This window comes from Engystomops pustulosus, chromosome 2, assembly GCF_040894005.1.
Source record: "Engystomops pustulosus chromosome 2, aEngPut4.maternal, whole genome shotgun sequence".
NCBI lineage: Eukaryota > Metazoa > Chordata > Amphibia > Anura > Leptodactylidae > Engystomops > Engystomops pustulosus.
Genome location: NC_092412.1, coordinates 183,291,912 through 183,318,758, shown reverse-complemented (window position 1 = coordinate 183,318,758; position 26,847 = coordinate 183,291,912). Strand labels below are relative to the sequence as shown.

The following is a 26,847-nucleotide window of genomic DNA, read 5'->3' as shown; positions in this document are numbered from 1 at the left end:
TTACTATGATGGTAAGGCTAGGCAGGGCGTAGCTGTCATGGAGCACTTGTTTACTTACCCACGTGTACTGCCACCACCCCCCTCCAGCGTCTCCTCGTGTTGGTAGGCGCGAGCACCGCACTTCCGGTCCGGCCGTCATTCCGACACGTCACTTCCGGTGTCGCGATACGTCACTTCCGGTTGTCCGGAATGTGTCAAATTATGCAGTCGTCAAGGAGACGTAAGGGTAGGTTGGAGGCGTGGCGGGGCTAAGCCTATCGATACAGCGGCCCCTAGTCCACAGCCTCCTAAAGTAAGTAAGATGGGACCTGGAGTTGTTATTAGATCAAAGAGGTCACAGCTCCTCTACTAGTAAACAACAGGATCCCTAAGAAGTTTTTACCGTACTGGCCCCTCTAGTTAGGAATATTCAGCCGGAGAGTACCCAACGAGCAACAATTGTCAGAACAATCATATATAACAACTGCATCGGGGCTACCCGTTATCCATTCTCTACCTGAGGGAGATACTACAATGGCCAGTGGGGTAACATAATTATCAAACATTACCTTTAACATTATTTAATAAAAGCTATGTTCTATTAGTTACACATTCCAGGTTACACCAGGTTTCTGGTGCAAATAATGTTTTGGATTTGGAAAGAGATAGACACAGCATAACATAAGAACGTCAACATTTTTGTTCAAATGCAGCCATGAACCAAAAACTGAGCCTTAGATCTTACACCAAAGTAAAGCACAAGCTAACCACAAAATAAAATACTAAAAAGAATACAAAAACCGTACTTTAAATCAATGTGTATAGTCAGAAAAGAAATCTGTGTCCACAGAAACAAAAAGGAAACTACATCCTGGAAGGTTTATGTGTTGACAAAGAGAGGGTGTGTTACATATGAAAGACTCAGCTTTCAGATCCCTCTTTTGGCTTTTCCTCATATTGCTCAACATCTTGTCAATAACTGCCAGGGGACAAAAGCTAAGAAAATGAAAAAATTTTTTTTTTTTATTAAAGAAAATAGTCTATAACAGTGATGGCGAACCTTTTAGAGGTCGAGTGCCCAAACTGCAGCCCAAAACCTGCATATTTTTTTACAAAGTGCCAAAACAGCAATTCAAGCAGTAACTTATTGCAATTTTCTTGCTCTGTGCTGTACCATCAGCTTTCAATGGGCCCGAGGGCACCAATATCTTTGTCAGAAGGAGAGGAAATTTGGGTTGTCACTGGAGCTTCCCTTGACAGCCCCCTAAACAGGAAGATTCAAGGGTTGCACAGAAGTGCTCCAATGATAACCTGACCCTGTCCACAACTCCTCTCTCTTCCTGCAGCCTCAGTTATACCAGGATTATACCATTAAAATAATGCTAAACATGGCAAGTCCTGAGACTGCAGGAGGATCCCTGTCTGGCGAACTCTGCCATGGTGCAATAGCCTGAGTGCCCACTGAGAGGGCTCTGAGTGCCACCTCTGGCACCCATGCCATAGGTTCGCCACCACTGGTCTATAAGAAGAAAATAAGTTACTTATTAATATTATTTGTATAGTAATCCTGTATCGGTGTAGAAACCTGGAGTAAATGTTGTCCATGTCAGATTGTTATGTCTCCACATTACTTTTTATTTGTGCTTGGAATATAGTGACCACATGGTCGAGATGTCAGATAACGTAAAGAGTGATATAAAGTATAAAAAAAGGAATCAACCTCAAAATTAAACTACGGTACTACATCAAAGCCACAATATTGTATAAGGCGTTTAATGTGAATTAGATGTTTTTCATTCACAGCACTTAGAAATACCCTTTATATGACTACAATACAATTCTATGAAAACTATGAATAAATACAAAGGCATTCTGAATAGCAAAAATAAATAAAGATTAGTCTAGCAGGTTTCTGAGCCTTTCCATGTCTCTCCCTTTTATGCAATATGCCCTGAAGCCCAGCTCCTTCCTGAACTCTGAGTGAAAGGTGAAGGGTAGAAAGTGCAGGGAAATTATTTTAATTTAATGTATAAGGTGATTGATCAGACTATAAGGTGCCTGGCTATTTAGCACACTCATGTCGCAAAGAATAGACTCTAATTTCCTTCATGCAACCACTTAATCATTAAGATTTTTATAATCTATCCATTGCCTGCTTTATTCGGGTTCATATGAGAACATTCCAGGGTCCGCATTTTAAAATTACATATTTAAAAAGGTTGTAGAAAAACAACAGGTCTGTCAAGTCCAACCTATAATTATACAAAATATATTTGCACTTTAACTGCAAGTTTTCATAGATTTGTGATAATGTTTGCTTCTCTTTGCCTACTATGCACATCATATAGTGGTATGGTGTACTGCACATGTCTGTATAACCTGTTTGACCATATATAAAGTCACAAAACGGTTGCATGGTTATATGTTTTGCTATAACTTTTATATAACTTTTTTTTATAACTATAGGATTTTTTTTTTACAAAAAAACATAGAATGTTTAAAATCTGAAGGTAATTCATCAAAACGGGCCTTATATATGCTAGTCTTTTTATATTGCAGTGCAATAGTTTATTAATAGACATAGAAGAATAGAAAACTTTATGTATGGCCAAAAAAAACATTAAAAAGCCATTGTAGAACGGGACTTACAATGGTGAGTGAATAAGAGTAAAAGGAACTTAGCAAATCATAACCCCCCTCCCCCCAAATATAAAGAATATTGCAGGCCCAAAGACAACCTGCTGTTGTTGAAGTCACCATTGATCTGTAAAAAGTCTTCATTCTCTCAACATAAATTAGCTATGAAGAAGATACTACTGCATAACATAACGCAGGTCTGTATCTCAAGGTTGATGAGAAAAGATTATACTTGGGTCGGCTTATACTCGAGTATATACGGGTATATAATAACTATCTTTACATTTAAAACATTCAAGGGTTTTTATGGATCAAATCGATCTTTAAAACTGATGAACTATCTGCAGTAGATTTCACTAGTATCTCTCTGATGGAGGTCCAAACTCATCAACTGTTTCAGTTGCCTAACATATACAGGGGAAGCAATTGAAAACAGGAGACTCCTTCCACTGTAGCACTCAAAAGCAATATGGTGATACAGAATATGGTGATACAAAAACTTTTTTTTCCAAGTTAAGTATTAAAGGAAAACTACCACTAGAATAACAAAAAACAAACTACAGATAGAAAAGACTTATAATTAGTGTGAGGACGATGAATTCACTCTTACTGCATGATAGATACCTCCCTCTCCCATGATGGAGAGGGAGGCGACATCAGGTAGGATGCGTGAATTATTGGCAGCCTGGAGCACCGGATATCTCGTCCTCAGGATCAGGATGAAGAGGAGCGCAGGTAAGTAACTGTAGTTTGTTATCCGTAGTGGTAATTTTCTTTTAAGACAAATAAAATCTACATAAATTTTGTATCTCTTCGCTCAAAATTACCCAAAGAATAAAATCTATATAAAATAGACAAAAAAAAGTCAAGCACAAAATATAACAAAAAATAATGAACAATATTAACATGGTTATGTTTTGTGTATATAGAAAAATAAGAATATTTGCTTACAACATATTCCGAGAACTCGTGAATGATTTGGAATTAGCACTCTGCATGATAAGCGTCTGTCACAGGCAGAATCACCTAGAACGCGTGCAGGGATGCCCCTCCTCCCGATTGATAATATCTTTAAATTTGTTTATTTGTTTCTATAAGGAATAGATGAGGAACAGCATAACACAGATCTAGAAGAAAAGATTTAGCTAAATTGACATTTCCTGGGCTGCAAAAGTAAGACATGTCATGAGAGGAGACAACAACTCTTAATTGATATGCCCTTACCCCAAATACAAATCAGACCAAAAATATAGGTAAACACCGGCACAAAAACTTTATGCATTAAAGGGGTGTGTTGAAGGTGTCTGGAGAGCTTATCCTAGAAGTAGAGATGGGGTTAGCAAGAATGCCATTCTTCATGTAACACCTGATCTGTCTTATAGTCATGTGAAGGTGTGGTAAAAGGCTCCATTGTTCTTAAGGAAGCATTTTCTTGGTATTCAAAGAAACCTCTTGTATTCAAATAAAAAGAATCCTTACCTGTGTATGATAAAGTTCCAACTCTTGATCATTCTAAATTTGTTAAAGGAAATCTACCATTAGAATCAAGAATGTATAACAGGGACACTTACTTATAGATCCAGGCACTGTGATTGTGGTAATTTCATATTTGTTATACATGGCCTCCTTCCTTCTAAAATTATGGTAATGAGCTGGAAGGGTTCTGAAGGTATTACCACAGCTCCTCTGTGTTGTAGCTTCACAGGCTGCTTCACTGTTTCACTGTCCCCTTCTGCTCTCTCAGCACATCCCCCCCTTGTCCCTCTGTCTGAGCAGAGGACGTTATAACACACAGCGGGTGGGAAAATGCTCCTTTCATACTGTAACAGCTTATAAAGAGCAACGCCCCGGAAGAAGCCTTGCCGGCGAAACCCTGGGTCGGGCGGAGAGAAAGCTAGCGTCCCGTTATGTGAATTTGTGATATGCGCATTTTTATTGGATTTTTGTGAGTATAATGAACTGGAATAAATTTTAACCTTGTTGGAACGTACCACACCATCTGCCTGCATATTGTCTTCCAGTTATAATATAATAAAGGAGGAGAATGAGAGTGCGATGGTGCTAGTCTGAATGGTGACATACTTTCAGCAGGAGAAATTGAAGATTGGTGCTGTTCATCGAAGTTTTAGAAATCTTGGAGCTCCGGTCATAGTGAAAATATTTTTCTCTATCTTGTGAGCTTATAAAGCTGCAGCACTCTGGTGAAGCCCCCCAAGCCCTTTTGGCTCAATAGCATACATTTTAATGTTAATTTTAGAAGGAAGGTAGGTGTCAAATATAGGAAGATTACCCTGGGTTATCATGCTAGATTTGGATTTTGATTAACTACTGCCTATTGATAAGATCAAAAATGTTCTTTTGCTCATTAATGTACACTCTGCACCCCATCAACACAGCAGAAATGTGAATATTTTTGCTAATTTATTAAACAAAAAACTGAAATGGTCATAAGAATTCAAACCCTTTGTTGTGACACTCATATTTAACTAACATTCTGTCCATTTCCTTCTGTTCCTCCCTGAGATGGTCCTACTCCTCCAGCTCTGTTCAATTAAACTGATTGGAAATGATTAGGAAAGGCACACACCTGTCTATATAAGACCTCACAGTGCAAGTCAGAGCACATGAGAATTATGAGGTCTAAGGAACTGCCCAAGGAGCTCAGAGCTCAGAATTGTGGCATAGATCTGGGCAAGTGTACAGTGGCCTCCAGAATCCTTAAATGGAAGAAGTTTGGATTGACCACAACTTTTCCTCAACCTGGCTGTCCTGCCAAACTAAGCAGTTGTGGGAGAAGAGCCTTGGTGAGAGATGTACCCCAAGAACCCCAAGAAAGTTCCACAAAGTCAACTGCAAAGCTTCACCTGTCAGGGCTTTAGGAAAGAGTGTGCTGACGGGAGCCCTTCCTGAGTATAAGACAAATGAAAGCCTGCATACAGTTTGCAAAAAAAACAGACTATGAGACAAAAGCGTTACACACAAATACTAAAAATCTCTTTTTGTTCCCTAGAAGATTCCCTTTCCCAGATCACAGAAAATACCAAAATGGCTAACAAGACTAATTTATGCTTGACTTCATTACCACTTGCACTTACATCAAGGATGTGTAGACACTTTGGGGCATATTAATCATATATGCTGGCGGATAACCCTGATGCTGCATAGTTGCTGCTGCATATATCAAGAGGCTTCTTTTAATGAAAAGTCAGCGGCAGCAGCGAGCGCGCCAGCATGGGGACAGCAACGCCCTACGCCGGCCACATGACTCTAAGTGCCCAATGATGTAACAGAGCTCCATACAGCAGAATATCATAGCCAGTGAATTGGGAACAAGGAGCAATGAAAGGAAATTTTAATATGCAGGACTCACTTAGTGTGATGTGATTACAAACTGATTTTTGTAATATTGCAATGCATTTTAATCATAGTTTTTAATGAAGCCTTTATTTTGAGTGGGTTAATTTACATGACATGTTCTCTTTAAAGCAGTAATGTAGTTGCCTATAAAACACCCCTTGTCCTGTGACAGGTATAATTATCAAGCACAGAAGGTGCAGTTGCACAGCATTATCATTACCTTTCCCCTATTGAAATACGTCATACATGATAAAGATAAGAGGCTCAAATTGACAGAATTTCACATGCATGCTACACTTTATTGCTTTTGTAGGCCTTACTTTTCCAATATCTTATTTTTCCTTCTAAAGCAGGATTAAACATATTCTTTATCTAAAAACATTGGTGCTTCTGTTATCTCCTATGGCATTCTGAACTAGACAACTAAAGAGACAAAAATACTGGGGCTGTCACCTTCCCTGACATGATTTTTTTAGTAAAAATAGGAATCAACAAATCCGGATCTTCTGAAAGTTCCCTGATATTTTTTCTATAAATGTATAGTCAAGTAAACTGCCAAACGGGTGTCCCCATACAGTCTGACAAACACTGCCGATCAGACGAAGCAGAAACATCGCTTACCTTTGAACTCGTAAAAAAATGAGTTGGCACTGAACTGAGAAATGTGTATTGATAAAATAGCAATGGCACAAGACCATACTACCTTTTCTGCAGATAACATGTCAGCATTAGAGATGAGCGAGCACTAAAATGCTCGGGTGCTCGTTACTCGAGCCGAACATTTCCAGATGCTCGAGTGCTCGTTTCGAGTAACGAGCCCCATTGAAGTCAATGGGAGACCCGAGCATTTTTCAAAGGGACCATGGTTCGGGAATAAAATGTGTTATTTAATTGAAAAAGAATGTCTTCTGATAATTTGCAAACATCTGCGATCTATTCTTCACTGTTCCGCGCGTATATTATCTCCCGACAAGTTAGCAGATGTAAAGAACAGTGAAGAATAGAATAAAAACAGTGAACACAGTGAACACAGTGAACACAGGATCATTTAAGATAAAAACACAGTGCAGAACACAGTGCAGAATAGATTACAGATGTTCGGCACATCTGCTTACTTGTCGGGAGATACGCCGGAACGGCGCGTACAAAATAGCATGTGAAGAACAATATATATGTGTGAAGAAGACATTGCAGATGTATGGAAACATCTGCAATGTGTTCTTTACACACATATATATTGTTCTTCACATGCTATTTTGTTCGCGCCGTTCCGCGCGTATCTCCCGACAAGTAAGCAGATGTGCCGAACATCTGTAATCTATTCTGCACTGTGTTCTGCACTGTGTTTTTATCTTAAATGATCCTGTGTTCACTGTTTTTATTCTATTCTTCATTGTTCTTCACTGTGTTTTTTTAATTAAATGCTCGATCTCGAGCAGGGGAAATACTCGTCCGAGCAACGAGCCGTCTCGAGTACCCTAATGCTCGACCGAGCATCAAGCTCGGACGAGCATGTTCGCTCATCTCTAGTCAGCATGAGTTTAAAGGCTATAAGAAGCCCTCCCCAAAATTGGAGCCACAGAACCCAAATGCTTGATAATGAAAGATGTGCCTTTCCACTTCTTATCGATCTTCTCCTCTACTCCCTGGTTTAAAAGCTGCCTACTTCCCTGCTGCTCTTCACACTAAGGAAGCGCCCATAGATACCTACTCAATTTTTGCTGAGACGGTGGGTATCCCTTGGTGAGTACAATTTTGTACTCACCTTACTCAGCCCTATTCTACCACTTCCTAGTAAATCAATTTTTTTAACTACAAAAGATCCATTCAAAATGAATTTTACATGTGGATCTAGCCCCGACCACCAGGTTAAGGGAACTTCTGGAAGCATCTTAAAGCGTACCTGTATTTAGTTTTTAGCTGGTGAAAGGTTCCAGTGGCCTTTGCTATGCTGATTTAAAAAATTCTAAATCATTTCAGTACTTTAAAAAAAGTTTATTTCACATTACGTAGCTCGCTGCCAGCAGTGTGTGGTGAGTCCAGGAGGGAAGGGGTATACGCCTGCAGCGGCCTGCGTACTTTTGTCTCAGTCTCCTTGATGCATTCTTCCTTAATACCATCTACAGCATCCCCTTCCTCTCCTGCCTGCTCAATGCACATAAAAGGAAGTGGGAAAGGAAGCTGAATAAGTGAGGAGGAGAGGAAACTGACACAAGCACATAGGGTGCTGCAGCTGCCCCCCTTCCTTCCCTCGGTACGCTGCTGGCAGGACGCAAGGTAACGTGAAAGAAATTTTATATATTACTGAAAATATTTAGCTTCCAAATAATTTTATTAAAGCACGCAAATAGTGAGCTGTACAATCCTCACGGCTACAATATGCGCAGGGGGTCAGATGTGAAGGAGGTACATAGGATGTAACATAGTATGTAAGGTATTCATTACTATGCCTTAATTAGACAGCCCTTAACCTCGTAACATAAAACTAATACACAGAATACACTTAATGAACATTACCACACAGACACAGGGAAAGGGGAGGGGGGGGGGTACGGAAGGGGATGATGGAGGTTGTGTTTTCACATCCATCCAAGTTATCTTATTCCCTACAGGGATAGCAATAAGTGAAGTTACGGAGACAGATGTAAAGCTCCGTTCAGTGTGGGGGAGGCCAAAAACATAATCCACGGTTGCCATATATTGTTAAAGTGTTCCATTCTATCTGCCATTTTGGTCTCAATCATAATCATATTTCGGTGAGAGAGGGTGGGGTTTACGGTTTATCTTGCTCCTGTATGAATTTTCGCTGCAAGAGCAACAAACTGTATAAAGCGATGGGTTTTGTTATAAATGCTGGAGGGTTAACACCATAGGGCAGTGGTGGCGAACCTATGGCACGGGTGCCAGAGGCGGCACTCCAAGCTCTTTCTGTGGGCACCCGGGCCATCTCCCCGGCACACCAGACAGGTCTCAAAGAATTTTCCTAGTTCCTAGCAACTTAAAAGATGCTGCTTTCAGTGATAGTTACTTGGCAACTTGGAACTGTAGGAAGAGGGAGAATTTGTAGACAGGATTCTCTGTGTACACAGGGACACTGGAAAGAAGCTACAATTATGCAAATTTTCCCTCCTTCTTTCTACTGTGTCAGTGTCCTCACAAGGCCAGTATGATTGAACGTTGTTGAAGAACAGGGATCAATAAATTACTGCTTTAATTTTTGATTGGCATCAGTTTGCACATGTATTTATGTGCAGTCTACGTCAGAATTCGGTGTACACATAAGTGTGCTACTACTATTATGTTAACTTGCGGCTCCCAACCGTCCCGGATTTGGCTGTCACGGGCAGCTGGGAGATTGTCCCGGATATTCCCTCGAGGTCCTGCACTGGCTGGGGTTGTCCCAGCTAGTATATACTTTCAAAGCCAGAACTTGCAGTAGTGAATTACTTTTACACACATTGGGCAGGGAACCCATTTGAGAGATGTGTGGGGTTAGCGCAGAGCTGGGACCACATGATCAGGGAGATATCACCATCTGTCCATTTATGGTGTCTACACCTCCCAGGGCTTCCTTTTTATTCGATTAAATAAATTTTTGCCCAGCCCAGGATTCAAACCCAGAACCTCCACAGTCTAACTAGAGACTTAAAGCCTCTATCCACATGAGCTCATTGGTTGTCTTTGAGAAGATTTTCTGTAACTAAGAGCTAGTAACTGTTACTGTTACACTGTGACACAGACTTAATGCACTGGTATACAGAGAGGGATATTCTCAGAGATTATTATTGTAATTATTGATCCATTTATTATTATTTTTATCATTATTATTTTTATTATTATTATGGAGACGATTATTAATAATAATAAAAATAATAATAATTGTCTGAGAAGATCCTTCTCTATATATCAGTGCATTTAGTCTGTGTCACAGTAACACTTCTTAGTCCTCAAATTGATAACCACTGAGCCTGTAGTCTAGTGGATAGAGGCTCTTGTGTTTCCATGGCATATGGACTGAGCAGGATTCACGGTTCAAATCCAAGCTCAAGCATAAATTTATTTAAAATTATTATTGAGACAATGATTATTATTATATTATGGTTAAAATTTGGACATGGCCAGGGCGTGATTGGGGTGTGCAAGCTACACATGCCGCCATTTTGTCCTTCTTTCCTTTCCACAAATGTTGGGAGGTATGTACTACTATTATGTTAACTTGCTTAAACTAACTGGGCAGCGATTCCATGCACTTAGATATCTTTTGTTTCCATATTTCAAGTAGGTAAAGAACCTCTAGCTACATACAGTATATACATATAAAGAATGTGCTGTTTACAACTGGATTCATGCATTACAGGAATTGTGATTTCCTTTGAGATAAGAAGTGAAAGGACAACTTGTGAAGTATTCATTAGGTATATAGTTAGAATTACAAGTAATGTGATCTAGGAGCTAAGATGCCAAGCATTTGGATATATGCACTGAGCACTGTCATGTAGTACAGTGCAATAAAATGCAATAGCAGTAAATCAAAAATGTGTAAAATCAATAATATTCAATAATAATTCTGCACTTAAAATAACTATAAATTCACTTTACATGAATTTCTTTTGTTTTACAGTTATTGCTTATTCTGGATGACTACCATATCATAGCTTCCATAAGGACAGCCATATAAATTGTAGAGATGAGACTTAAAGAGAACCTGTCACCCTAAAAAAAATGCACTACTTACTAAAATAAGCAGCTCTAGCCCTACCCCACTATTAGCAGTGTTAAGCTGCTAGCTTTATCATAACCCTCCGATAAAGTTAGCAGACACTGCATACCCTCAGAACACCGGACCCCTGGGAAGAAGCCCCAGATCGCCCCAGATCGCCCCCTCATGTATACACTCGGTCCAGCGTTCCGAGGCTCTAGCACTGCAGTGTCTGCTAGCTATATCGGTGTGTTCTGATAAAGATAGCGGATTAACATTGCTAAAAATGGGGTAGCACTAATGCGTTTTTTTAGGGTGACAGGTCCTCTTTAAAGTAAATCTACCACCAGGATGAACCACTGTAAACCAATCACACTTACATGCTGGTGTTAGCCACCTTTCGCAGGATCCACCCTTCTTTGAGCTACTTATGCTCTTGTTTTTACAAAAAAAAGGCTTTACAAATGCAAATGAGCCTGAGGGGCTTCAGACTCAATTGACAGCGATGGAGCCCAGAGCACCTCAGGCTCATTGGCATAATATTTAAATTCTTTTTTTTTTTCCCTTAAAAACAAGGACATAAAAAGCTAAAATAAAAGTGGATCCTGCCAGAGGCGGCAAACACCAGTATGAAAGTGTGCTTGGTTTACAGTCCTTCGTCCTAGACATCATAGACATCACATCATGCTGCACCCTGTTACAGGCCTCAGCCAAATAAACACCAGAAGCCAGTGATAGGCTGTAGCATGGATATACTATGAACTTAATGTCCCCACTGCAGCGCTGGTGCACAGAATGGCAGTAATGGGCACCATGCTGGACTAGAGAGGAGGAGGGATACAAATGGAAATTCTTTTGCAACCGACCCTTAGTTATAAAAAAAAAAAAATTATATTCCCAGATAACCCATTTTTCCAATAATGTATCTTATCAGTAACAAGCATACAGCAAAATACTTTTGTTTAGCTGTTGAGATGATCCAAAGAACAAACGGGATACAGTTGCCATTTCTGCACACTGCCAAGTTAGTTATGGTATGACCTCTTCATTTTAGATATTCAGGTCAGAACTCCATAGATCTGCCAATGGTGTCAACTTGTGTTGCTGTCCTTGAATTTGTAGTTTGAAATCCCAAGCGGATAACTCATTACAGGCCATAACTTCAGGAGGTGTGAACTGGGTACAAGAGTCTTGGGTGGTCAATAAAGTGTTTTTTCTATAGCTCAGTACTATAAATTATAGTATGATTAAGTCGATTAAGTCGATTTAGACGAAACACGTACGTCTGACTTATCCGTACGTTGCTCTATGTGTTGTCAAGCGTTTTTAATATGAAGAAATAAAAGCTACTGGATTTTAATGCATTCTCCGTGACTGTGCTGGATTTCCTTTGGATGTTTGCCGTTTCATTGCGTGGAGGGTCCGCACACTGAACACATCCGTGCATTGGGAGGATTGCATATTTACCGCAAAGGTGAGCTGGCCACACCGTTTGTTTTTGCAGTACTATAAATTATACATTATAATTCAGGGCCTGGTACAGATTTGGCACTGGGGGCTAGCAGCTTTAAAGGACAAATAGTGCTGATCTAATTAAGCAATAAAATTACATCTTGATGGGAAATCGGAACTATTGGCATATGTCATGTGATGAATCCTTCATTTACACTTAACTGAAAGAACATTGTGAATGTTAACATGGCCTAAGGCTTTGTTTACATAGTAATCATGAACTATTTTACATTACTATCACACCACGCAACTTCCTACACTGTTCTGAAAAGGCAAAAAGACAGAAACCTTACTGTACGCTGCAAACATAAGTAAAATGGTCTCTTTTCCACAAACTCAGTCTATGGATCCGTTTACTGGAAGTGCATGGACATCCTTTCTATGCAATGGATGCTATGCCCTACTGCCTGAGGTAAAAGAACTAAGGGCAGATGCACATGACAGTGATAATCCAATGCACTAAACAGTGGCTAAATGAGCCATTAAGAAGTAGAGTATGGAAGTTACAACCTTTTTCTCATAGATCAGTTCTAGTCTATATATTATGAAAAATTACGAAAAAAACGCTGCCAGATTGTTGGACTTGAAAAGCAGAAGAATACATACATGTTTCATGGCCAATATCACGGCTGACCCACTATTTTCAATGGAATTGTTTAGGCATATGCAGGTGAGAAAAAATTGCATCACTACTTTTCCTGATGTCCATAGCAGTTAATGGGTTCACAAAAAACAGACGTCACAAAGATTATTTTTCCAAGTCAGCAAAAAAAAGAAGAAAACAGATGATAACATGGCAAAAAAACTGGTTCCACAGAATTGTCTTCGAAAAAACGCACCGCCGTACAGACATGAAAGAATGTAAAAGGATACAATACAACACAGAATGAAAACTAGAATCTATACCCCTGTGTCAAAGAGCCTGAACCCAAATGTGAACACAACCTTAAAACCTATAGAAAGAATAGAGTCACATGTCACTTACAACACTTCTGTATGCAAAGTGTATACAGCGCTATACCTCACCAGCAGGGAAGGGTTAATTTGAGGACAGGGAAGTGAAGTAGTCAGGAGGTGGAAAAAAAGGATAAAATAGCATCCTAAGTATTCATTTGATGTGAGTCACAATCCTGACTCCGGAAGATCACAGGGAAAAGGGGAACCTCTCCAGCCACATAGGAATAGTGCGGACTAGAGAACAGAGGAAGGAAAGCGCAGATACAATACAGCTTGTAATGTCACATTGTGTGATCTATGGCAGGGGCACAAGTACCTGATCCCAGGACAAGTGACAGTGAACACTATACAACCTGCCACTGGGGCTGGCAGCTGTAGTGTATGGGGAGGCTCTCACCTCGGATGTACCTGCGCCCCCTCTATCACCTTCCCGGACGGGTCCTCGTCCACAGCTCTGCACCTTCTCTGCCCAACTCTGCCGCAGTTTTAAATCTCAGAGTGTGGCGCATGCGCAGTGCCGGGCAGGGAGGGTACGCAGCAGAGACCTGTGTGGGAGGAGGTGTGACATAGTCACTCGGGCTGTCACTTGTCACATAGTCCTGTATGGTGTTGTCACAAGCCCAGACCCGTGCATATGTCACACTCCGCAGCGCCGCTCTTTGTATACGGTCACCACTGGCAGGAGATTAGCCCAGCAGACGCGAGGTGTCATCATAGTGAATGGCTGTGATCTGTAGAGATACATTCCAGGGACAGTAGGGGAAGATTTACCGCTCATTGGTCTAAAAGCCATAAATCTAAAGGTGTTTGCATGACACGAGAACTTACCTGCACTGTGGCCAATCCATGACTGTAACAGGTCATAGTTATGCATTGGGATGTCAGGATGGACAAAAAGGGGATAATATGAGCTGTGGACCAGAAACCCTGCTTTTCTCTTGAATTGGACTTTACATGTTTGTGATATTAAATGTCCTGTCAAAGGGCATATTGGGGACCACCAGAAATCAGTGATTCCGGTGCTGGAATAACAGCAGAGAACATCTATGTTCTCCTGAGCAGGGCTTAGCCACAGTTCTGGGTCCAGCCACTGCACAGAGAATGAAGCCTCCAGGTCCATCATATTGGGATCCCTATGGAGAGGGCATCAATATATCGAGCCTGGAAAGTAAAGAAATATTCTCCTAAAAGCAACTTATTCCCATCTACTCAATGTGGGGCTGTGAACTCTATGGGACTGATGGAAATATTTACAGCACCCAGTAGAAGTGTGCCACGACACCCACATTTTTATTCTAAATTGGGTAGTCTGGAGTCTAGTCGATGCATAAGTTCTTAAATCCCCTCTTAAATCACTATAGGGTTTAAAAATCTTGCAGCCATAGGGTTGAAAAATCTTGCAGCCAAACTACATCATCCCAGAGACTCCCAGAATTGCTATCAAATCTTTCCTGTTCCTGCATTTTATCATTGCCCAGCTGTTACCACATGTAATGCCATGAGGATAATAAAGGGATACTTTGATTTCTCTGTATTAGCATAACAGCATGGGGTCCATAGCAAAGTGGTTGGTCTGATGCCTATATTTTCAATAGTTTTAGTCTGAAGTCAGTAAAATGGCTACTAGTGTCAGGTCTGTATTTATCTAGAGTGCTTTTTTAGGGAACCTGGTCTCTCCAAGTGTCTCTAAGGGGATAATGTACATTATATTTATTTATGGGTCGGCATTTGTGGTAACTATTCATTTTAGGGTGTGCTATGCAGGGTAACTTCTACAATTCTTGATTTAAATATTGTATTTCAGCATGACCTCTATGAAAATGGACAGTGGAATTTAAGCAGTAATTCAGCCTTTCTCTATTACCGTATATAAACATATATTTAGTTAGTTTTGGCATACGAGAAGATAGCTATGTGATAACCCCTAAAGAACTTATGGCCATAGGGCAAAGCAGTGCTATAAAAAAAAAGCTGTTACATCACAGACTGTATAAAAATTCAGGACATTATAGTGCTGATCTGGTTAATCAATAAAATGACATCATGATGAGAACCCTGCACTATTGGTATCTGTCATATGATAAATCCTTAATTTCCACTAAACTGAAAGAACGGTGTGAATGTGGCCTAAGGCTCTGTTCACAATGGAGTCACAAACCATATTACATTACTTTCTTACCATGGAATTTGCTGCACTATTATGAAAAGGAAAAAAGACAGAAACCTTGCTGTATGTTGCAAAATATTAGTGAAAAATTGTGTCTTTTCGGCGAACTGAGTGTATGGATCTGTGTACTGGAAGTGCATGGACCACTTTTGTATGCAATGGATTCTATGCTCTCCTTCCTAAGGGAAAAGAACTAAGGGCAGATGCACATGACAGTGATAATCCAATGCACTAAATGCAATACAGGCGGTCCCCTACTTAAGAACACTCGACTTGCATACGACCCCTAGTTACAAACCTCTGGATATTGGTAATTTATTGTACTTTAGCCTTAGGCCCCTTCTCCACTGGCGTTTTTCACGCGCGAGTTCTGCGCGTGCATTTGACGCTCAGAACTCGCATTGCACTCTGTCCAATTGTATTCAATGGGTCTTTCTCCATTTGCGTGGTTTTCAACGCGCGTGCTTGCGTTCGTTTGCACGCGCGTCAAAATCGCAGCATGCTCTATTTTTGCGATTCACGCGCATTTTTCACGCACCATTCAAGTCTATGGGGACGTATCAAAAACGCATTGCACTCGCAAACATTGCAAGTGCAATGCGAGTGCAATGCGTTTTAAACGTAAGGGTTGCTAGGTGACCAGTATAACAGTATTTCCCCTGCTCGCGAACGATCATTTAATTAAAAAAACACAATGAAGAACAGTGAAGAATAGAATAAAAACAGTGAACACAGTGAACACAGTGACCACAGGATCATTTAAGATAAAAACACAGTGCAGAACACAGTGCAGAATAGATTACAGATGTTCGGCACATCTGCTTACTTGTCGGGAGATACGCGCGGAGCGGTGCGAACAAAATAGCATGTGAAGAACAATATATATGTGTGAAGAAGACATTGCAGATGTATGGAAACATCTGCAATGTGTTCTTTACACACATATATATTGTTCTTCACATGCTATTTTGTTCCTGCACAGTGTAACAGCCTGTGAATTTGCACCATGGAGGGGCTTTGGTAACACCTCTAGAAGACCTTCAGGTTCATTACCATATTTTCAAAAGTTGATATAAGAAGGAAGCCATGGATAACAAATATAAGGAGATTATCACAGTCATAGTGCCTGGATCTATGAGTAAGTGTCCCTGGTTTATCCATGCTTGATGGTAGATTTCTTAGGCCACGTACACACTGCATTTTTGTTATAGGTATACGCATGGGGTTGACTACAGAAGCTACTATAGTTTTTACACTTTTTAAAGAATTTTTTTGTGCTACCATCTATCATGATTGTCATATATATTTCCCATGATCCTTACAAATGGGGGCATTGTGCATTGTTAATACATTGAACAACAGCTATGTACTGCACTAGGAAACTCATACTTTACGACTTGCAAGCCTCTTATGTTAGCTCAATGAACTCATTCACTAACACACCTGTCCGCAGAGCTCCACAAAAGATGAAGCTCACTCTTCTGAGGAACAATACACATTAAGTAATAGGGGTCAACGGCATGAAAGAGTGTCTAAGGTGGCATTTAGTTAGATCATTGTAGCTCACTTCATAGAGGAGTGTTTACTGGCAAGGTTATGTCTGTCTAGTAACAGACTGAACACTAATCTATGCTTTGATGCCATTTTATCGATTTCATTATCGATTTATTAAGTCTTTCCTGCAATGTAATAAAACAGCTGCTTTGTCCTTTGTTTTTTAAAGAAAACTTTTACGCAGTTCACCGTACTGTATAATAAATATGTACAGGTTTTCTTATGTTTTACTACTTTAGCAAATATAAACTCTTTTATGAGGAAACCACATTTGCCTATGTACCACCATATTCTGAGAGCTACGACGTTTTTATTTCTCAATCAAATGAGGATTATTAAGGCTTGTTTATTGCGGGATTGGTACTATTATAAGGTACATCTGAACTTTTGATCACTTTCTATTTAATCTTTTGGGAGGTAGAAGGCACTAAATTGCAATTTAGATTTTTTTAAAAAAATCCTTCTCAATATGGGTATAATAAGTTTATATCTGCATGGCCAAGATCCCTACTGATGCAACAGTACCATGTTTGGGGGGAGGTATTTTTTTAAGCGCAAAATAGAATTATATATAGGGAATTGGCACTTTTCGTGTTGTTTTTTTTATTTTTATTTATATGTTTATATTTTAAAAACTGTCATTTAACTTTTTTTTACTGTTCCACTAGCGCACTTAGGCTGGTTCCACATGCACTTTGCATTTGAAAATGCAGACAAAGCCGCACCCACCGGGGCAGGCCGCCGCCCGATCGCATCGGTGTTTCTATGGAAACGCCTGCGATCGGGGAAGAGCCTCCGATGTTTTGCATTAAATTAACGCAAAAGCGATGGGTGCGGCTTTGTCTGCATTTGTTTTTTCAAATGCAGACAAAGGGGTGCGTGTGGCACCAGCCTCAAGCTGGGGATACCTTGATCCCCTTATACAAAACATTGCAGTACTTCTGTACTGCAAGGTTCACAGAACGAGGCAGTTCACAGAACTAGGGCCCCTCCAGAGTCCAATCCAACGTGTGCCTGGACGTTAGCACTTAAAGGGGTTACCCGGCTGTTAAAAATTACTGAGGGCCGGGCTGGGGGCAGGCTAGTTAAACATAATACACAGGGAGCTTCCGATCCGGGATGTGGCCGGCTCCTCCCATCGGTCCCTATCTCTCAGCTAGGTAAGTACATGTTTATTATGTTTAACTAGCCCTCCCCAGCCCGGCCCTCAGTATTTTTTAACACCAGATAACCCCTTTAAGTACTACTCTATATTCTCTATCTTTTACTTTTCATAAAATTAATTTAATGATGAACTTCAATCGTGCTCTTATAACCCATCTATTTAGGAAAGCCGATCACATTCCCTAACTGCATGAAACCATCCCCCGACTACTGTCCAGACCAGCTCTACCAGACAGTGTAGGAGATCTGGACTGCTACACCTGGCTGCCCCAGCCTCTGTGCGCTCTGCATCTGAATCCCCCCGCCCCTCCACCCCTAGAATCGGGCCCTGAGGCACCACCACAGCCCATACTGATATGTTTTTGCAGCCCCTCCTGATAGGGCTGCTTTTTCTTTTGTCTCTCTATATAAGAAGGGGGCTACGGAAAAGGGGACACTATAATACCCATTTTTCTATAGCCCCCACACCTATAATAACGTTATTGACTGTAGTATAAGCTCTAGGGCTTAAATGTAATGTAAGCCCCCTTTAATGTAATGTCCACAGCAGAGCCCCCCCTTTAATGTAATGTCCACAGCAGAGCCCTCCTCGCATGAACTGTCCACCGCAGAGCCCCCCCTCGCATGAAATGTCCACAGCAAAACCCCCTTTAATGAAATGTCCACAGCGGAGCCACCTTATAATGCAATGTCCACAGAAGAGCCCCATTTAATGAAATGTCCACAGCAGGGCCCCCCTTGCAGGAAATGTCCACAGCAGAGACCCCCTTTAATCAAATGTCTACAGACGAGCCCCCCTTTAATTAAATGTCCACAGCAGAGCCCCCGTCTCATGAAATGTCCACAGCAGAGCCCCTCCTTTAAAGAAATGTCCACAACAGAGTCCCCTTTAATGAAATGTCCACAGCAGGTTCCCCCCGTTAATGAAATGTCCACAGCAGGGCCCCCTTTAATGAAATGTCCACAGCAGGGCTCCCCTCCTTACAGAAATTTCCACACAGTCAAGTTTCAATATTTGCAGATGATACTAAGCTCTGTAAAGTAATAAATACAGAGGCTGATAGCATTAGGGATTTGTGTAAGCTAGTGTAAGCTTAAGCTTGGCTGTTGATGTTTAATGTAGATAAATGTAAAGTTATGCACTTGGGCCATGGAAACAAAAAGTACAATTATGTTCTAAACAGTCAATTACTTGGTAAACTGCAGCTGATACAGACTTAGGGGTATTGGTGGGTGGTAAAATTAAGTTTAGTGACCAAAGCTAAGCAGCTGCTGATAAATTAAATAAAATTATGGGATGTATCAAGAGAGGAATAGACTCTCATGATAAGGACATAGTTTAATCCTTATACAAATCACTGGTTAGACTACACATGGAATATTGTGTACAATTGGGCACCAGTGGACGATGTAATGGGGTGCAGCATTACATGGATGTAATGTGGGGGTACAAAGTGACATGGATTTAATGTGGGGGTACAAAGTGACATGGATGTAATGTGGGGCTGCAGGGTGACATGGATGTAATGTGGAGTGCAGGGTGACATGGATGTAATGTGGGGTGCAGCATTACATGGATGTAATGTGGGGGTACAAAGTGACATGGATTTAATGTGGGGGTACAAAGTGACATGGATGTAATGTGGGGCTGCAGGGTGACATGGATGTAATGTGGAGTGCAGGGTGACATGGATGTAATGTGGGGTGCAGTGTGACATGGATGTAATGTGGGGGTATAAAGTGACATGGATGTAATGTGGGGCTGCAGGGTGACATGGATGTAATGTGGGGGTGCAGGGTGACATGGATGTAATGTGGGTGTGCAGCGTGACATCGCTGTAATGTGGATTGCAATGTGACATGGATGTAATGTGGGGGTACATGGTAGAGAATGTGGAGGGCAGCGGTACATGAATTATATGTGGGGGTGCAGCGTGATATGGATGTAATGTGGGGTGTAGTGTGACATGGATGTAATTGTAGTGGGCAAAGTTACATGGCTGTAATGTGGGGGTGCAGTGTGACATGGATGTAATGTGGTGGTGCATTTGAAGTGGCTGTAATGCGGGGGTGCAGTGACATGGATGTAATGCAGGGTTTCAGTGTGACATGATGTAATGCGGGGTCACAGGATGACATGGATGTAATGTGGTGGTGCAGTGTGACATGGATGTAATGTGGGGTGCAGGGTGACATGATGTAATGTGGGGTGCAGGGTGACATGGATGTAATGTGGGGGTGCAGGGTGGCATGGATGTAATGTGGGGGTGCAGGGTGACATGGATGTAATGTGGGGTGCAGGGTGACATGGATGTAATGTGGGGGTGCAGCGTGACATGGATGTAATGTGGGGGTGCAGCGTGACATGGATGTAATGTGGGGGTGCAGTGTGACGTGGATGTAATGTGGGGGTGCAGCGTGACATGGCTGTAATGTGGATTGCAATGTGACATGGATGTAATGTGGGGGTGCATGGTAGAGAATGTGGAGGGCAGCGGTACATGAATTATATGTAGGGCTGCAGCGTGATATGGATGTAATGTGGGGTTCAGTGTTACATGGCTGTCATGTGGGGTGCAGGTCATGTGTGATATGGAGGGAACATGTTGTGCAAGCTACGTGTGATGACATATCCGTATGCGCCAGGTCTAAGCCCTATGGCCGGAACTGATCTATTACAGGCTGATATCATTATACATCAGCTGTGCTGCCAGCTGAACTTAGCAAGTTATGTATGCTTTCTTTCTATTGACTACTGGGGCAGCATGTTGTCTACTTGGGGGCAAGCACTGTGGTTACTCGGGGGCAAGCACTGTGGCTACGAGGAGGCATGCCTGTGATTACTGGCTACTGGAGCATCCCCTTGACTTCCCATCCCCCCGGTGATGTACAACCACAACCACACAGATGTCACTGTTGTACCTCTATACATGTAGGCCGTGGGTGATGGGAGGCACAGCGCTGGACCAGAGTGCCAGAGGGGGTAAGTACAAGTGCTTTCTTGTTCTTGCATCCCCAAACCCCTTTAATTATGAAGGCCATTGTAAATGTTAGTGGGTCAGTAGCTTATGGTGAGGCTGGTGGTACACGTGGCGTTTTGAACATGTCTTTGGATGTTTTTAAGCAGTCCATTAAAAAACGCATGCGTTAAAAAAATCAGTTTTTTAAAAACGCATACATTTTTGACAGGTTTTCCGAATTTGCGCAATAAAAAACGAACAAAAACGGATTCGTTTTCAAAAATGCATGCATTTTTTAAAAACTGATCCGTTGTTTAACGGACTACTTAAAAACGTACCAAAAACGGTTTCAAAACGCCATGTGTGGCATCACCCCAAGGGTGATGTCGGACGTGCCCGGTTGGTGCGGCTTTGTCTGTGTTTGCAAACGCAGACAAAGCAGCACGTGTGTCATCAGCCTTAGGGTGATGCCACACATGGCGTTTTTGGTCTGTTTTTAAACATCCGTTTTCAGTCCGTTTTTGGCTGTTTACCATGCATTTGGCGGTTTACAACCTGTTTATCTATTAAGATAACTGGGAAAAACGGACCAAAAACGCCATGTGTGGCATCACCCTAAGGGTTAGTGGGGCTAAGTTTAGTTGACTTAGGGTTATTGGGGCTAGGTGTAGTTGGCTTTGGGTTAGTGGCCACATTTAGGTTCCTGATGGTGGTGTTCACACACCTTTGATTTACACTTAGGAACACAATTTGGGAAAGAGCATCTCCCGATCACATGGTAGAAAGCACATTCCTGATTGCAATCGTTTCACCGTAAATGCAGGTGCGATTGGGAGAAAATCCTTTAGCACTGTGCTGGATTTACGTTCCTAAATGAACACATGACTCATGGCAACCAATCAGAGCTCCAGTTTTGTTTCACAAGCAACTGAGCTCTGATTGGTTGCCATGAACAACTAAAACACATGCTTTTTACGATTCTTCTGGTAAATCTGCCCTAATGGGGGACATTTACATAAAGTGTCGGTGTCTGCATTGGCTTTGTTACCGACCTGCTCTCGGATAGAAGATACACATTTAATATTGTGGAGCTGTGCAGATACATTTCTGGCGCCGAGATCATTTTCTGTCCCTGGGACCAAAATCTGTCCCGAGCACCAGAAATGTGTCCAACAGTCGGAGAACAGGCAACAGTGCAAAAGCACTGTTTTGTGTCCCTGCTAGACCAAATTTCTTCAGGTCTACTTTCCGCCAGTTTACAGCGCCCAAAAATGGCTGCGACACATATTAATTGTGTCTGAGTTTCCACTCTGCCAAAGCCACGCCCCTTTTCGGAGAAGAGTCGGAGCAGGCGCCGCCAGCTAATAAATAGGTCGTAGAGCAGAACATGCGGTGAGAGTGCCTCAAAACTGGCGGAAACGCCATAGTAAATGTCCCCCAATGTGTTTAATACAGTTCAGAGTTATTTGTGTGTTTTAAGGCCCCTTCCACACTTGCGTTGAAGATCACGTCAGAGTCTGATCAGGGTGCGATCAGGGTTTGGTCAGTGAAAAACTGACATTTTGCATTAGAGTTCAATCAGTTTTCAGTCAGAGTTTGTTAAGTGTCTCTGTTAAGTGTTTCTTTTCTATGGCAATTGATGCGTGAAAAATGCATTTCACATGCAATGTGTTTTTGATGCATCTACATAGACTTGTATGCAAGTGTAAAAGTACACTTCTATTAGAAGTCTGGTATTCTTTCTAGTAAAAAGTTAGGTGTGGGCCCCAAAAATTATTATCCCTGGTGGGCCCAAGATACTCCAGTCCGACCCTGCCCGAGGCTGGCATAGCAACAGATCGCGGCTGCCGGATGGTGTCACATGGAGCAACGATCTAAGCCAACATGATGGTGCCCACCCGCCACCATCTTTTTAATGCTATCGGCGAGTGAAGGTTAAACACCAGTGATGGGTGCTAGCACAGATCGCGGGCCTTACCTGTGGGTCTTTGATGTAATATGCAAACACCCACCAGCTATGGAGAGGGCTCAGCCTGTGAGTCTAAAGGAAGAACTGTTCTAGTTGTTTATAAAATTAAAGCTGAGCTCTGATTGGTTTCCATGGACAACTAGAACAGTTTTACCTCATTTACTTTTGATAAATCTCCCCAATTCTTAAAAATACTCAAAATAACAAAATAACACATTCTCTAATTCAATGTTATTAACAAAAATACAGCATTTCACAATAATAATTTTAACCTATCACTATAAGTCCTGCTGTATACAATTCCGGTTGCCCCTGGATCTTCTAAGTATGGTCGTGCACGGAAGATTTTTTTTATGAATAGCTTCTCTGTCTGGTTCTCATCTCTGCCTGCAGCCCCTCCCCCTCCGTTACAAGACAAGCTCACACACACACACTTCCTGCCGGCAGGCAGCTTCGTGCAGAGACTTACTCTACAAGCTACAGGTAAGATAAGGTCTTTATCCAGGGGAGGGAGAAAATCTGTCAGCTCGGCTACATCTGAGCTGTAACTTACACAGTGTTTGTTATTGCTCAAATGTAGCAAATTTTTTGTCCGATAAACATAGTATTTGTATTGTGCACCCCTTTTGTTTTTTACATAAAGTTCCCCCAACTAATGTTACAATATATAATTTCTCCCTCTGTGATTTTTTAAATATATTTTGTCCTATATTAATAGTTCAATACATAAGGTGCCTCCTAATTAAGTATTTTATATATTAAATAACCCCTTTAATCCCTGCATGACTGCCTGTCACGGGTGCTCTCTGTGGCGGCGCTGCCCCGGTCCCCGGGCCGCTCTTACCTCTCCGCGATCCTGCTCTTCTCCCGGCTAGACCACACGCGCATCTATGCTCTTCTACCTTCTACCTTGGCTGCCACCGCGGCCGTACCCAGTCGTACCTTCTACGTAGTCGTACCTGTGGGACGCAGCAAGACCATCCTGCTCTGCGGTGGGTTCTGCTGAAGACCAGTACCATCTCCCGTGGTGGTCCAGAGGGTCCACTGATCCTGAACCCTGGCACTGCCATACGTCTATGTATGTCATAATTGCATACACCCTGTTCAGATAGAACGTGTATAGATGTAATGACAGTGGCACACTTAAGCTGCTATATCTTCTGAACCATGACACCTAGAAACACAGTTCTGGTGTCATATTAAAGATGATAATCTCTAATTGTGTTTCCAGTTGCCACAGAATCAAAGATATGCACTGTTACAGTTATAGTAAAAATGCAATGTCATCCATCATCATTTAAATTTTACAACCACTTTAAATGTCAAATTAAAAACAAATAGCTATAAAGGATATTTATTACAGTTATAAACTTTCTCCCACCTTCAATCTGTAGATTTAGATCCTAATTAACTGTGACCCATACTGCATAGGAATTAGAACTTGAGAAAAAATAAAAACCTATAAAATAAAAATAAACTGGCATGTTTTGATACCAAATTAAAGCTTCCAATTAGATGAAAGGTAAGTTGAAAAAGGTAAAAAAAATATAAATATATGTATATATATATATATATATATATATATATATATATATATATATACAATGCTTAAAACATGTAATAGAAAAAGGTGAAATGTAGTGTTCATTTAGGCAGCAGAAGACTTTTGGTTCTAAAAGGGTTAAAAACACAATGGGGCAGATTTACTTACCCGGTCCTGTCGCGATCCAGCGGCGCGTTCTCTGTGGAGGATCGTGAACTCTGTGTCGGAGTTCACTATCCATTGTTGGGTGCAGGTAAGCGCGTGTCAAGCGACAAATTTTTTAAAAAAAATATGGCGTTTTTTCCGAATCCGTCGGATTTTCTGACGGCCATGCCCCCCATTTCCGTCGCGTTCACGCCGGTGCGCCACAATCCGAACGCGTGCGCCAAAAACCCGGCGGCAATTCAGGGAAAATCTGCACGAAACGGTAATGTTCGGGTAACCCAATGGAAAAACCTGATTCTGCCCCTTACTAAATGACCCCCAATCTATCTTATATTAAAGGAGTTTTCCTGTGTGAATGGAGCAGTAGTATGCATTCATGACCACTTCTATTGGACTGGTGGAATGCTGTACTTAGCTATCTCTGTTAGACTCAAAAAAATGAATTCGGCAGAGGTCATGTATGCACAAATATTCAGACACTAAAATCCTGAAGGGACTTAGGACTTTAGAGAACATTCTTTACAGAGTTATATTCTAACCATAAACAGGGACTATTAGACCTGAAGATGTGAAGCAGGAAATACCAGTAAAAGCAGTTTCCCTACTTCAGTTGTGTTTAATATTATTTACTTAAAGAAGAAAGAGCAAGTATGACTTTACAGTAGAGCATGAGTAATACCATAAATTGTCACGCCTACTTTCATTCCTTCAAATTGTTCTTGCTTAACAATTATTTCCCTTACCCCTTATAGATGTCACCAGCGGGTGTTCACATGGAATTTTTTTACCGTTTCCCTGTAGGCTGCATTGATTATAAAATACTGTCACTATGAATTACAATTTGCTCCGCAGAAAACAAGCACTCACACAGCTCTTTACATGGAAAAATTAAAAAGTTATAGATTTTTGAAGGTGGGGAGTGAAAAATGAAAACTCAAAAGCGAAAAAGGACCTGGTCGTTAAGGGGTTAAAGGGAATGTCTTATGACAGCATCTTAATTGACCATTAAAGTGTAATCTAAAGGAGTCTGACCAAAAATTGCATCAACCAACTATAAATATACATATAAAGGCCTTATTTCTATGATGTTCTCATTCTCATTTGTAACATTTGCTATCTTTTCCCCGTGTGTGGTGCACGGTATCGCCGCTGGGAGTCTAAAGGGCGTGGCCTCATGACAAAAAGGTACATGCACCAGAAAAACTTCTTACCCAACAAAATTTTGGCCTAATTTTCTGGCGTAAAGTAAGAAAAATAATAGGAGGAGCATAAAGACTTAGCTTACAGTTTGCAGCATTTTAGAAGTACATGCATGTGTAGTTGAAAGTTACCCAAGTTTACCCTCCGAGAAAGGGTGATGGATTGATTTATAACATATTTTTGTAAAAGTTTATTTAGTTTTACTACTTATTAAAAAGCTTGAATTGGAAACATTTTTTTCACATTTTTAGTCACTTATTGGCTAATTTTATAAAGAAAAAATACGTAACAACACAGCGCCAGCAGGTACCCGGACCCAGCAACCTTCCAGCATCCAATGTCTGGGCCCTAGGTCCCCATCTGAAACCGTACCACACAGCTAGCCACTAAAGTATAATCACAAAGAATGGACATATGATTTAGATCAGTGTTCCCCAACCACCGGTCCATTGCCCAAGACCGGGCCATGGAACACCTGGTTCCAGGCCGCGCTGGACCTCTGTAAAAACAAACAAAAGAAAATTACTTAATTTCCATGTAAATGCACAGTTCTATTGATGGTGAGCGAAGAGAAGACTGCTGCAGGGGAACAGGGAAGGTGAGTATTTTTTTTGTTTTTAGTTCAGCTGGGATAGTAGAAGGTGGGGGGGCTTCTTCAGAAAATTGGACAATATAAGCTAGGCACACAGGGAGTTATGTGGGGCATGCAAACTTACATTTTTGGCTATGAAACAGAAACCAGACTGTATCCCCCCCACCTACTGGTCCCTGGAGAAAATATATGTTTACAGCCGGTCCCTGGGCAAAAAAAGGTTGGGGACCACTGATTTAGATTATCAAATATTATACTGAGAATGTGGTAAATTTATTCCTTTATTACTTTTATCATTGTGCAGGTAATCTGAGGTCTTAAGGTCATAGGTCAATTAGGTAATTCAGAGCAAGTTTGCTCTGAATAGCCTACCTTGCAAAAGTATTCAATGT

General features: G+C 41.3%; 1 protein-coding gene across 4 annotated transcripts in view; it reads right to left on the bottom strand.

Annotated features, from left to right (window-relative positions):
- SLC45A3 (solute carrier family 45 member 3) overlaps positions 1-13,644 on the bottom strand; it is a 39,229-nt gene extending 25,585 nt beyond the window's left edge. For 2 of the 4 annotated variants that reach the window (XM_072137493.1, XM_072137497.1), the window contains exon 1: positions 13,539-13,644. The gene's annotated coding sequence lies outside the window, so the exon portion shown is untranslated. The remainder of the gene's footprint in view (positions 1-13,538) is intronic. The other 2 variants (XM_072137494.1, XM_072137495.1) reach the window with 2 other exon arrangements.
- Between the last annotated feature and the right edge of the window lie 13,203 nt (positions 13,645-26,847).